The sequence below is a fragment of the Alligator sinensis genome, unplaced genomic scaffold, assembly GCF_000455745.1.
Source record: "Alligator sinensis unplaced genomic scaffold, ASM45574v1 scaffold169_2, whole genome shotgun sequence".
Classification (NCBI taxonomy): domain Eukaryota; kingdom Metazoa; phylum Chordata; order Crocodylia; family Alligatoridae; genus Alligator; species Alligator sinensis.
Window position 1 is genome coordinate 2,392,328 of NW_005842077.1, and position 11,775 is coordinate 2,404,102.

Genomic DNA, 11,775 nt, shown 5'->3' on the forward strand with positions numbered 1-11,775 from the left:
ACCGCCCCTGTCACCGTCGCGGCGCTGCTCCCTGCCCCGGGCTCGTGCCCCCCCCTCCGCTGTCCGCACTTACCGGGAGGGAGGGCGGGAGGCTGCGAGCCGGGCGCCGGGACGAGACTGGCCTCGCCCCGTTCCTCGGCAGCAGACACGCGCGCAACGTGCTCACGCTGCCACCCGGCCAAAATGGCCGCCGCCCCCACTCACCATAGAGAAGGAAAGAAAGGGGGCAGGGAGTGGGAAGGAAGGGCTGCTCACCATAGAGGAGGTGTGGGAAAGAGCGACGCCTCGAGAAGGGGGAGGGGCTTAGGGAGATGAGGCTGCGTCGTAGTTGCTGATGGACGTGCCTGGCCGTGGCGTCACCAACGAGCGACGGCAGAGGAGAGAGCTGCAACGGTTTCGTGCCCCCTCCCCCGTGTAAGGACGCGCCTGGTCGTGGCGTCATTGCCGAGAGACGGCAAGAGGAGGCGACCGCATGGGGCGTGAGCGGACGCGCGGGGAGGCTGGTGGCGGCTGCTCGGTGCGTCCGGTGTGTCCCTTCCCGCCCCCCGTACCGCGGGGCTGGCCCTTCCCCCGGGGGAGTCGGTTCCTCCCCAACCCGGCGGGAGCTGGCGCATGCGCCCCACTTCCCTTGGCCCGGGGTAGCGCGCTGTCGGGGTGGGAGGGCGAGGTTGAGCGGCCTCAGCGAGGGCTGGGGCTGGCTCAGCTGCTCCTGTCCTGGTTCTAGGCTGCGCATGGTTGGGGTGAGGCAGGCAGGGCGGGGAGCAGAAAGCAGAGCAGCAGATCGGGTAGGCTCACAAGCCCTGAAGACTCGAGGAAGTTTCTGAGGCTTTTTCACGATGTGGCATCAGCCGCCGGTCCTGCAAGCGGATCCTTTTGTTGTCCAAACCAAGTGAGGCCACCTCGTTGCCCCAGTATGGTTCTCCGGGTTTTTTTGGACCATCTTCCTGGCTCTCGGGGACTGCTTCCTTTCTGGGATTGGCGCTGTGAAGCTCCCCTTCCGCTCTGTGTTCAGCCCAGGGTGAGTTCTGTTCCAAGATGGAACTCTTTGAATCCTTTGATATGCTGGTGCCTGCGCTGTTCTTGCCTACAGACTGGGCCGGATCTCTTTGAACTTCCAGCACTGAGAAGACTGAAACACTTGATCAGCCTGCTCTAGGCCAGGAATGTGAGCTTCCCTGTCCCTCCCCCTGCCCCATATTACTGTTGTGAGACAGACCCAGGAGGTAATCAAGCACTTCTAGCTCAGGAGCTGCCTGTCCCAGAGAGTGACTGTTAATGAGGAGATCCAGCACAGGATCTGATGTGCAAGTGACTCCTTTGGTAAATTGCTTTGGCATGTCTTTTTTGATTGCCATCTCTCGAAAGATGCCAAGATCCAGATTTACAATGCGGTTGTCATGCCCACTCTCCTGTACGGATGTGAAATATGGGTGACAGGGCTTTAGATGACCTACCATCATCATCTCAAGAGCCTGGCGAGGTATTGCCAATAATACCTCTGGAAAATCCTCTGCATGAAATGGGAGGATCGGCACACAGATGCTAGCATCCTTGCTCTGCAGCCAGAGTTACCATTGAGTAGGTGATTCTCAAGCACCAACTTCCCTGGATTGGGCATTGTGTGTAAATGCTTGACTCCCAAAGCAAGTGCTCTACTCCTAGCTTAGCAGTGGCTTGAGATCTTGTGGTGGTCAGAGGAAATGTTATAAGGATGCTTGAACACATACCTGAAGAACATAAATGCTGATATGCAGAGCTCCAGTGGTGCTGCAGCCTCAACCAGGTGGCAGCCCACTTTGAGGTAAAGCGTCTTGCCTTTGAAGCAGAGAAGAGAGAGCAGGGGAAAGAAAAGGAGAGAGAGCCTACTCTCCCCTATGGAAACACCTGCAACTTCTGCGGCCAAATCCATGACTCGAGGACTGGACTGTTACTTCACCTCAAGACTCATCAATCAGGCATGATACAGATCATCCTTGAGTCAAGGGATCGCTGATGACAACAGGGCAGGATGCAGAAAGCAAAGCAGCAGACTGGGTAGGGAAGGGAACTGGAGTGGCACTCAATGGTTGCAGTGCTTAATTTGTGGCATGCCTGCCAAAAAGGTTCACTTCCACTGCTAAACCTTTATGCGCATATAACACCCTCCACACTAGACAACTGAACCATCCTAATCATAGCACTTTCAAACAGATCTAATGAAGGCAGGATGTATTTGGGAAGAAGAGGGGAATTGAACACTGGAGAGGTATTGGTTACTGAAAGGCTCTGAAAAGGAAGAACAGGAAGCATAGTAAGGGACTTAGTGGTTGCACTGGGAGCTCTTTATAGAACTGGGAAAACAAAAAGGTCAAAACAAGCGGAAAGAGGGATATGTAGGGATGAGTACCAAAGATTAGCAGTCTTAGAGGGATAAAATTAGAAAGGTTGAGACACAAAATGAGTTTAATTAGCAAGGGGTATAAAAGGCAACAAGAATTTCTGCGACTGCATTGGGTAACCATCAGCAAAATGCACCCAACACTAATAACGAGAGTTAACCATTTGCAAAATACACCTAGTGCTAATAAGGAGAGACCATCGAGGCTGCCGATTCTTTGTTTTCAAACAACAGCATTACTGTCTTGAAATTTAACATTTTCATCTTGTAAATGGTATTAAATCCTATTTGCAATGCTTTTCACCATTTGTATCTCATGTCTTCTCTTTGGGTGCTCTCCATAGCACCCTGAAGATAACCCAAGTCATTGGGGGAAAAGGTATCTATGCATATCTATTGGTTCAGCCCCCCTGTTCTCTTTTCTTTGGGACATTTATGTGAAATTGCTGAAACATTCTTAACAAATATGACTTTTTTAACAAATAGAAAATGGATTTTAGGAATAGATGGTTTAACATCTGCTTTTGAACTTCTCTTAAACTAAGCTAGATGAGGCATTCTTAGTTGGAAAATGTATTCAAACAAGAATCCAAAAGACTTCCTGAAATCAGTCCCCTTTCTGTGACCACTTTAGTCTATCATTCCACATAGGAAAAAATGGCCTAAAACTTCAGTAGAGGAAATTTAGTTTGGAGGTTAGAATAAATGCCCCAACTATGATGGTGGTCAAGCGTTGGAACAGGCTACTTAGAAAAATTGTGGAATCTCTGTTGCTGGAAATTTTCAAGAGCAGGTTAGACACATTTGGCTGGGATGATTTAGTTAGGGATGATCCTGTCTTAAGCAGAGGGCTGGACTGGGTGAGCTCATACTTTCCTATGGTCATAGGATCATACTGCTTTTTAGGGAGGGACAAGTCTTCCTTTGTCAGGTTTCATACAGCTACAACATGGGATTATGTATCTGTTTTACAAAGCAGATACCTCCTCCATTTGGTCTCTTCCTGAGTTTAACTTGCTGCTTTCTTTAAGGACTTGTATTCACAGAAGTTCCTTAGCGGGTTCCTCAGTTTTGTTATCCAAGTCATTAACAAAAGTATTTAGAAAGTCCGGGTCCAAGACTCACTGAGATCCTTCTAGGATCCACTCCTCCCCTAGAATATCCTTCCAGTTAACTGTTGGAGACTGATCTGCTCTTTGAGAAGTTTTCAACCAGTTTTACACCAAACTGTTATGACTACATCTAGAACACTTTTCCTTAGCTTTTGAGGTTGCCCTTGGGGATTGTGTCAAAAGCATTACTACACTCAACATCATATACTTTGTCGCCATTATTTATTAAGTCAGTTCCCCCGTCAAAGATGGAAATTGGGTTTGTCAAAGGATCATGTCAAACTATTTTGGCTGATTTGAATAGTTCAGTTTTCCCTGCATCATCTTTTTGTTCTTTTTCCCCTATTAGATATTAGCACCCCCGTACTTTCTTTTGCCTTCCTCCATAGAAAGTTGGAGTGTCTCTTTCCAGTTCTTTGTCTTAAGATGTGAGATGCACAGGAAGAAGCTTTCAGCTGGAGATGTTGTGATTTTTCTGTGATTTGAAAAATATGGAAAAATTACTTTCTTTTTTTATTTTGTCTTTTTCCCTTCCATGTTCCATGTCTAGTCCCAAGAGGACTATAGTGGTTTTATAAAAAATTACACATGAAAGCAATACTTATGCCTATTTATTATTCAGAAAATAGGCATACATTGTTCAAAATGAGGAACTTGCAATTCTGTAAATAAAAAGTCCATGCGTTTTTAATCAAGTCTTTGGCCTGCCATTCTTATAACTATCTTTAAATTGGTAATTCTATATTAGTATCTAATTACTTTCTAAATAACTAGTTTTTTATGGCATGTCAACCAAACCAATAAGAATGTGTTTCAAAATATGCTTTATTGTTGCTAATTTGGTTGGACAGAAGTACAGGTCATAAAAACTGAGAGAACTATGTATTCAACCATTTGTCTTCATTTTTCTCCCCCACCATTTTAATGCATGAACTGTAATATTTGCAGATTTAGTGTTTTGGTGGAAATCTGTATCTTTAACAGAAGAAAATGGATTTAAGCTACATTCTGTTGGTCACTTCCTAGCCTCTTCTTCCAGGCTTAACTATATCAGCAAAATATTGGAAAAGTTCTGTAGCTTCTCTGAATTCCTTTTCAGTGTAACAGTATTATAATCTATATGTTCTTGTGAAATTTTTACATTGCTTTTTCAAGTTTGATGTCTCTCTGTGGAATCTGTTTTATAAAATGCACTTATTTAATCAAGTTCTTCCTTGTGCTCAATGCAAGGTTTAGCTTACGACTACTCTGAAAGTTAGAGGCAGTTTCCTGGAGATCCCCACCAAGTGGTCTGGGCTTATTTAGTCTGGAGAAGAGATGACTAAGGGGGGATTTAATTGCAACTTTCAGCTACCTGAAAAGTGGTTACAAAGAGGATAAAGCTAGGCTTCTCAGTGGTGAAAGATAATAGAACAATGGGCTCAAGATGTAGCAAGGGAAGTTTGGGTTAGATATCAGGAAAAGCTTTCTCACTAGGAGGGTATCGAAGCACTGGAATGGGCTACATAGAGAGGTTGTGGAACCTCCATTGTTAGCGTTTTTTAACATCTGCCTAGGTAAAGCCTTGACTGGGATGATGTAGTTGGGGATGGTTGAATGACCTAGAGGTCTTTTCCAACCCTAATTTTCCATGATTCTATAATTCTGTGTCTCCTTGATTAACACCTAGACTCTTGAGCTAACCAATCTTTAGTCACTAGGTGTTAGAAGACCTCCTTATCTGCCATAATGTACTTTTACGTTGTATTAGATGGTGGTTTCTCAAAAAAGTGTAGGATGGTGACTATCCATGCTTTAGAACAAGGATGTCAAAGATCCGGCCCACAGAGCCATGCCATGTGGACCTGTGGGACCTGTTCTGGACCCTACATGCCAGATCCAACACCCACTGCTCTGGCCAGGTGAGAGTTGCGCCTCATGTGGTGCCCGCTCAAGCCAGGGTGTGGCAAGAGCTCTGTACAGTGTGAGTCCTGGAGTGTGTACTGCATGCAGCGTAGTCCCAGGCCAGCCGGAGTGCTGTGGCTCTTGAGAGCATTATATTTTCAGACTTCAGTAACAAACTCACTGGGAAAATTTTAGGAAAGGGTGTTATATATTTATTAGAATTTTGCCAAGATAAAATATGTGTCTAACTATAAGTGTAAAATATATTTATCATTCTCCTTGAAAGAATCCATGTTTTTTTTGGATAATTGTGTCATGAATATAGCTCCAAACTGAGTTGCTTTTGGAGTTCACTGTGTGGTATATGTGGATATTCTCTACACATTAGATGTAGTCCTATGGTGTTTAGTCTCTAGTTGTAGTTACTTTGAAGCTGGGCTTAGTTTTTTCATTGTCATATCTGTATGTGTTACGGTACTTGATATAAATGTACTTTTGTAATTACATGATGTAACCGAAAGATAATCAAGTGAGCTAGGTGCCAGATAACTCATATGTGCTAAATGCACCTAAGCACTGCCTGCCTGTAAAGGGGAAATCAATTCCTCTATTGCAAAGGCCTCATAGAGTAATGTTCATAGAGAGGGTGAGGGTGGGTGGGGGGCTTTGGAGGCTTTTTAAAGTCTAGCTAGGATGGAATCGGGGTCTTTGAATCTTAGATTTTGGAGGTTCAGTGGTCCCAGCAGCCAGGGCTGGCAGAATCAACAGGAAGGCTGACGACAGGAAATACTTGCAGGGCTCTCAGGAAGGCTAGGATGTAGCCAGATAAGGGGATCCTTGTTTTGTTTTTCTGTCTTCAAACCTGCTTGTATAGTTTATCTTCTTGCTGACTGCCAGCAGAGGGAGTGGTTTCTGGGTAAGTGATATTCCAGGCTAACCCCTTTTTGCAGTAAAGCAGTGGTGGGCAAAATGCAGCACGTGGGCCAGATTGCAGCCCACCAGGCCATTCTATCTGGCCCATGAGGCCCCTAAAACATTTAGAAAATTAATATTTATCTGCCCTGGGCTGCCTGTCATGCAGCCCTTGATGGCTTGCCAAAACTCAGTAAGCAGCTCTCCACTCAAAATAATTATCCTCCCCTGCAGTAAAGAGTCCTAAATTTTTTTTCACAGCCTAGGTGACCAGCTAGGGCTGGTGAAAATCCCCTTGCTGCAGCTGTAGGGTCCTGTATAAGGGTAGAGGTGCTGAAGCTTGCTGGAGTAAGGAGTTGCACTGGGGCAATTACAGTCTGTTCCTTGGGGCAAGTGGCAATATAGTGGGGAGAAACTCTGGGCTCTAGGGATCCACATGGATGGGTTTGTCACAAATTACTGTTATGTTGCTTTCTGAAAGGAATAAAAAAAAATTAAGTGGAAAACTCAATGCATCCTTAAAATGTGAATCTAACCACCAGTGGAAGAAGTATGGGCCAATGGAGATTTGCCTAGTGAAACTATGGAGCTTGGTTTCATTCTTGGTTGCTTTCTCTTCAAGCAGGGAATGCCAGTTAACTAAAGAATGAAAAGCTTTGTGTAGATTGGCATAGGCTATTGTATAACTTTGGTGGAGTGAAGGTATGGTATTGTCCAAACTGTTACATTAGTTATAACAGGGTAGGGAAGGTAGGAATGTTGGTCTTTGTGAATTACATTGGAATTTACAAGTTGTATTTAAAGCCCATCTGTTGTTTATTTGCCAATACAAAAATATTTTGTGACTCCGATCTAGCTGACATTAAATCATTTAAGTGTCATGAAGCCAGGAAAAAAAATGTATCTTCCATCAGTGCATAATAACTAACCTTCAGATCGATTATTAAGATGAAAAGCTGCTGTCTACTGGCTGCTGACCACAGATGTTCTGCAGTTCTTCAAGACAGACTATAGTCTGCAAACACCAACCCAGTTGGGAAGCAACATCTGAGGAACTGGAAATTTTTTTACTATTATTAGGCTTTAAATTCTTCCAGTGGCTGTAATTAACACGGCTTTAAGTTTTGCCTCACTTTTTCCCTTTATGTTGTAATTTATGTGCTAGTCCAACAAGCTCTCAACAGTTTTATGATAATTAACTGCAGTAGGAAACAACTATATATTATTTCTATAGTAGATGCTTTAAACAAGTAATAAGAAAACTAAAAACCGAAGGTAATATAATCTTCAGATATGTTGATTAGCAGTGACTGCATGTGCTGTTTAACGTAAAAATGATTGAATAAATAGCCTTGTTTCAAGTGGACACAATTTTTGTGTTTCTGAACAACATTGTTGCCTACTCTTGCAATGATAGCTTTCAGATTAAACCTCTAGTAGTAAACCTCAGATTAAACTTCTATAGTAATAAAGTAGTTTTAAAAAAAATCATTGTAAAATGAGCAGAAAATAGTTCAACACAAGGAAGAATACTAAAATGGTATTAAATATTAATAAAAAACATTCAGACCCAGTAGCAGTAGTAGAAAACAGTAGCAGTGAGCATGGGTGGGGGATGCTGTTAAAGTCGACTGAAATTAAAAGCATGTTATATGTGAATTACGTGAACATGCATGTGAAATCTGATAGGAAGCTGGGAGTGGGGATTTGGGCAGCAGTCCTGGCTGCATTTTAGAGCAGCCCCTTGTACTCTGTGTGTGTGTGTTTGGTTGGGTTTTTTTTTTTGGGGGGGGGGGGGTGGGGTACAGTTTGGGATGCCTGGAGTATTGTATACATGGAATACTGTGTGTCCCCATGTAACACTGAGCTGGTTCACAGAGGACTGGCTCAAAATAACATGATTTTCCCAGTGTGCTGTTTGAAATCTTACAGGAAAATATAAGCCAGTCTTAAGTGGCCTGTACATCTAGACTCCCGGGGTTTATACTGTAGTATATTTAGAATGTTCTAAGCTTTATGTCTGTCCACATCCTTAGTGTTTCTCTGCCTCAGTTCTTCCCCATTCCTATGATGGGGACAACACTTTTCTACCTTACAGGAGTGCTGTGAGGATAAATGCATTAAAGGTTGCTCAGAACTCCAGTGATGGGATCAATAGGCGCATGAACTGTTGGCTTGGTCTTGGATTGTGGAGTTCAGTCCCATGCTGTTGCAGGCAACAGCACTATATTATTCCATTCATGAACTTGACAGTTTTTTAAGATCCATATTAAGAGTAGTTACTATATTTATCTGAATGAAAGACCACGATTTTTTTCCCCATTCAATGGGGTGTGAGCAGGGGGTGGTGAAGGGAAGCCTCATACTGGGTTTGAGGATTGGAATCGAGGCTAGAGCTGTTGCTGTTGCCTGGCCAGGGCTGGGGTGGCTCATGGTGGGTCATGTGATGGATGGGATGGGGGGGAAGGTTCAGGGGAGATCGAGTTGTGGGGAGAAGGAAGCTGCTGTAGCTCTGGCCCTGACTGGGGCCAGGGGCTAGAGTTGAGGCACAGCTGCTGCCATTGACTAGCTGGGGCTGGGCCACCATGCTACATAGGTAAGTGCTGGTGGTGGGGCTGGGGGGCAGGCATGGGACAGGGGAAGGGTTAAGTGGCCAGTGGGGCAAAGGAGTAAGAGGTGGAGGTCAGGCTGTTTGCCTCCCTGCTGTTGCATTCCCCACTGCAGCCATGGGGGAGACCTAATTTAAGGTGGCCCTCCAATAATTTGATTCTATTTATGGAAAATTATAACAAATTTATAATTTTCCATGTATAGAATCTAATTATTGCAGGGTTGTCTTTAATTTGAAGTTATCTTGGATTTGGGTAAATACAATGTTGGGGTGGTTTTGTTTGTCATGTTGCTCCCACCAAAATAAAGATCCCCAGCCTTGCTCCTGTAACAATTTTTTTTTTGTTTTAAACTCCCAGTGTAAATTTAGTTATGTTCAGCTTATACCAGTTGTTTCTGTGCCAGTGTTGTCATTTAGACCCTGTAATTTAGACTCTGCATGTGTTCCGTTTTGTATCTCTTGAACATAGGTGACCAGGATTGACCTTATTTGAAACACAGTGCACAAACAAGTGCATTGTACTATGACATTTTTACTTCCCTCTCTCTGTTGGAAAGACTTCTCCCAATGCCTAAAATCACATTTGTTACTTTTCACAGCACAACCCAATGATGGCTTCTAGCCATTGTGTGATCAACTAGAATACGCTGGTCTTTCTCCTCTTCAGTCCTCCCCAGCTATTGTATTCCAAGCTTCTAATGGAATTTCTTATTAATTCTTAAGTATGATCTTTCTATTATATTATTATTTCATCCAATCCCTGGTATTGTCAATTTCTTTGTTTATATTTTTGGGCCAATATTGTTAATAAAAATATTGAGTAAAATTAGTCTCAGAACGGATCCTTGAGAGACCTCACTAATAGCCTCTTTCCACCTTGCTAGTTCTCCTTTCAGCACAATGGGCATTTATACACCTACTTTTCTGTTCTGTGATGCGGCAGAGATCTGCCACTTTGGAGCAGACTCGATTAATCGAGTCTGCTCCGCACGCGAGGTGAGGCAAACTGTACTGCTCTGTGTAAAAGTGGCAAAATGTGTGTCAGCACGCAGAAAATGGCAGCAGTGCGCTTTTGAACTAAAGCACCTCCGATGTGTTTTAGTTTAAAAGTGTGCCGCCACCATTTTCTCAGTGGTGACGTGTACTTCGCCGCTTAAATAACTGCGGCTGTCGCAGCACCGGGCTCTTTTCAAAGCGCCTGGCATTGCAGTGCTTACATGTGTAAAACCACCCAATATGTTGTTCTCCTTTTGGCCCTTTCCTAACTCGTCTAATTCCTGTATTAGACCTTCATCTGTTCCAGCTCGACTGATAAATTACCATGAGATATTGTAGCAAATGACTTCATATCAAATGAAGTCCAGATAGATGAGATATGTTTCCATTTTCTAGAAAATCAGTTATTAGAGAGTTAGGAGGTTAGTCTGGCGCCAGCTACCTCTAGTAACTAGATGCTGCATTGCATTCTATTGAGGTTGGTATTTGCTTCCCCCCACCCCCATCCCCCCTGCTTCTTGAAATATGTACTGCATTAGTTACTTTTGGTAATCTAGTACAAAACCTGACTTGATAGTTTTAATCACATTCCTTTTAATTTAATGTGTTATTTCAGTATTTTAGGATAGAGATTATCTAATCTCATCCTTCCTCTCCCCTGTCCCCTGCCCCCGTGGTTTGAGTACATTATTAATTTTTAAGTCCTCCCTCAGTTGTAATTTCCATTTGTACACACTACTTCCCATTCTCTCCCTCCTACAGTTGCCCCTATGTTCAGTATCATTTTCATTAAAAAGTAATGAAAAGTATTAATTTAGATTTTGGGCCATATCTAGGTTCTTTACTTTCTCGTCAACCTTCATTTAGCAGCCTCAGTTAATCTTTTTAAATTTTCTTTATTTAGGTTCTAAAGCACCTTTTGTTTTCTTGATATCCTTTTCATGCTTTAACTCAGTGTGGTCTAAGAGAGTATGTTGTGTAGGATTTGCTGATACTCTGTGGAAGAAGGCAGGACTTCTTGTAGATTTGTCTTATTTAAGCATGTGCTTAGAACCAGTAAATAGCAGGTTGCTGCATTGATAATGGGTTGCATTACAAAACTCAAGTTCATGATTTTCTAAACAAATTTTACAGAGCACAATCTGTTTTCCCTCACCATAACAGCTGCAGGTATGTTTGAAGAAACGGGTTTCCCGTATATTATTTGCCTAATTAAAAAAGGTCTTGACTTGATAAATTTGGAAATATTTAATCTGCTTTGGGGATCTCTGTGAAAAGAGTGCAAAATGATTGAACTGTTAATGTGATCAGCAGCTCATTCTGACTCTTCAGTGATTGTCAGAAGTGATATACAGCTTAATTTATAAAATAAACAGGAAAGTAATTTTTTGTTTCTTGCATAGTAAATGCACTGTGTTCCTTTTGTGATTTAAAAAAAAAACCAAAAACGAAAGGAAATTGACAGAGTATACCACTCTGCTCTTTATTTTACTGTATCCAGAACTAGTTAATAGCACACTAAAAAACCCCCCATCAAGTTTAGCATTTATAAAAATATAATTATCTGATCATAACTAGGTTAATTCATATAATTATAACAATGTATTTCTCTTTGCTATATGCAGCCAGAAAAAGTATATTCTGTATGCTTGTAGAACCAGTGAAATGTAGCCACTTCTTGGACAGGTGTTGGAACTAACCTGTTCAGAATAGGGGTGCACTGATAGAGATTTTGGGGGCTGATACTGATAGCCTATTTTTAAAGAGGCATATTGGCTGATACCAACCCAATTTTCCAATACATGGCCTGGCAGCTTGAAGAGCAGTGTCCGACTGGTAAGTCTGTTGTGGGTGGAAGGGGAGGGGGGAAGAAAGGGCACGGG

The 11,775-nt window shown here is 42.9% G+C and overlaps 2 protein-coding genes across 13 annotated transcripts in view; one reads left to right on the plus strand and one right to left on the minus strand.

The window, feature by feature from the left end:
* The window catches only part of ABCE1 (ATP binding cassette subfamily E member 1), a 26,032-nt gene extending 25,639 nt beyond the window's left edge, over positions 1-393 (minus strand). The window contains exon 1 of one of the 2 annotated variants that reach the window (XM_006023732.3): positions 256-393. The gene's annotated coding sequence lies outside the window, so the exon portion shown is untranslated. Of the gene's footprint in view, positions 1-73; positions 223-255 lie in introns of those variants that run through there. The other variant, XM_006023731.3, reaches the window with a different exon arrangement.
* ANAPC10 (anaphase promoting complex subunit 10) overlaps positions 284-11,775 on the plus strand; it is a 62,288-nt gene continuing 50,796 nt past the window's right edge. For 3 of the 11 annotated variants that reach the window (XM_006023722.3, XM_006023729.3, XM_014520008.2), the window contains exon 1: positions 379-517. The gene's annotated coding sequence lies outside the window, so the exon portion shown is untranslated. Of the gene's footprint in view, positions 527-546; positions 1,019-1,647; positions 2,035-9,495; positions 9,619-11,706; positions 11,729-11,775 lie in introns of those variants that run through there. The other 8 variants (XM_006023726.3, XM_025204314.1, XM_006023725.3 and 5 more) reach the window with 8 other exon arrangements.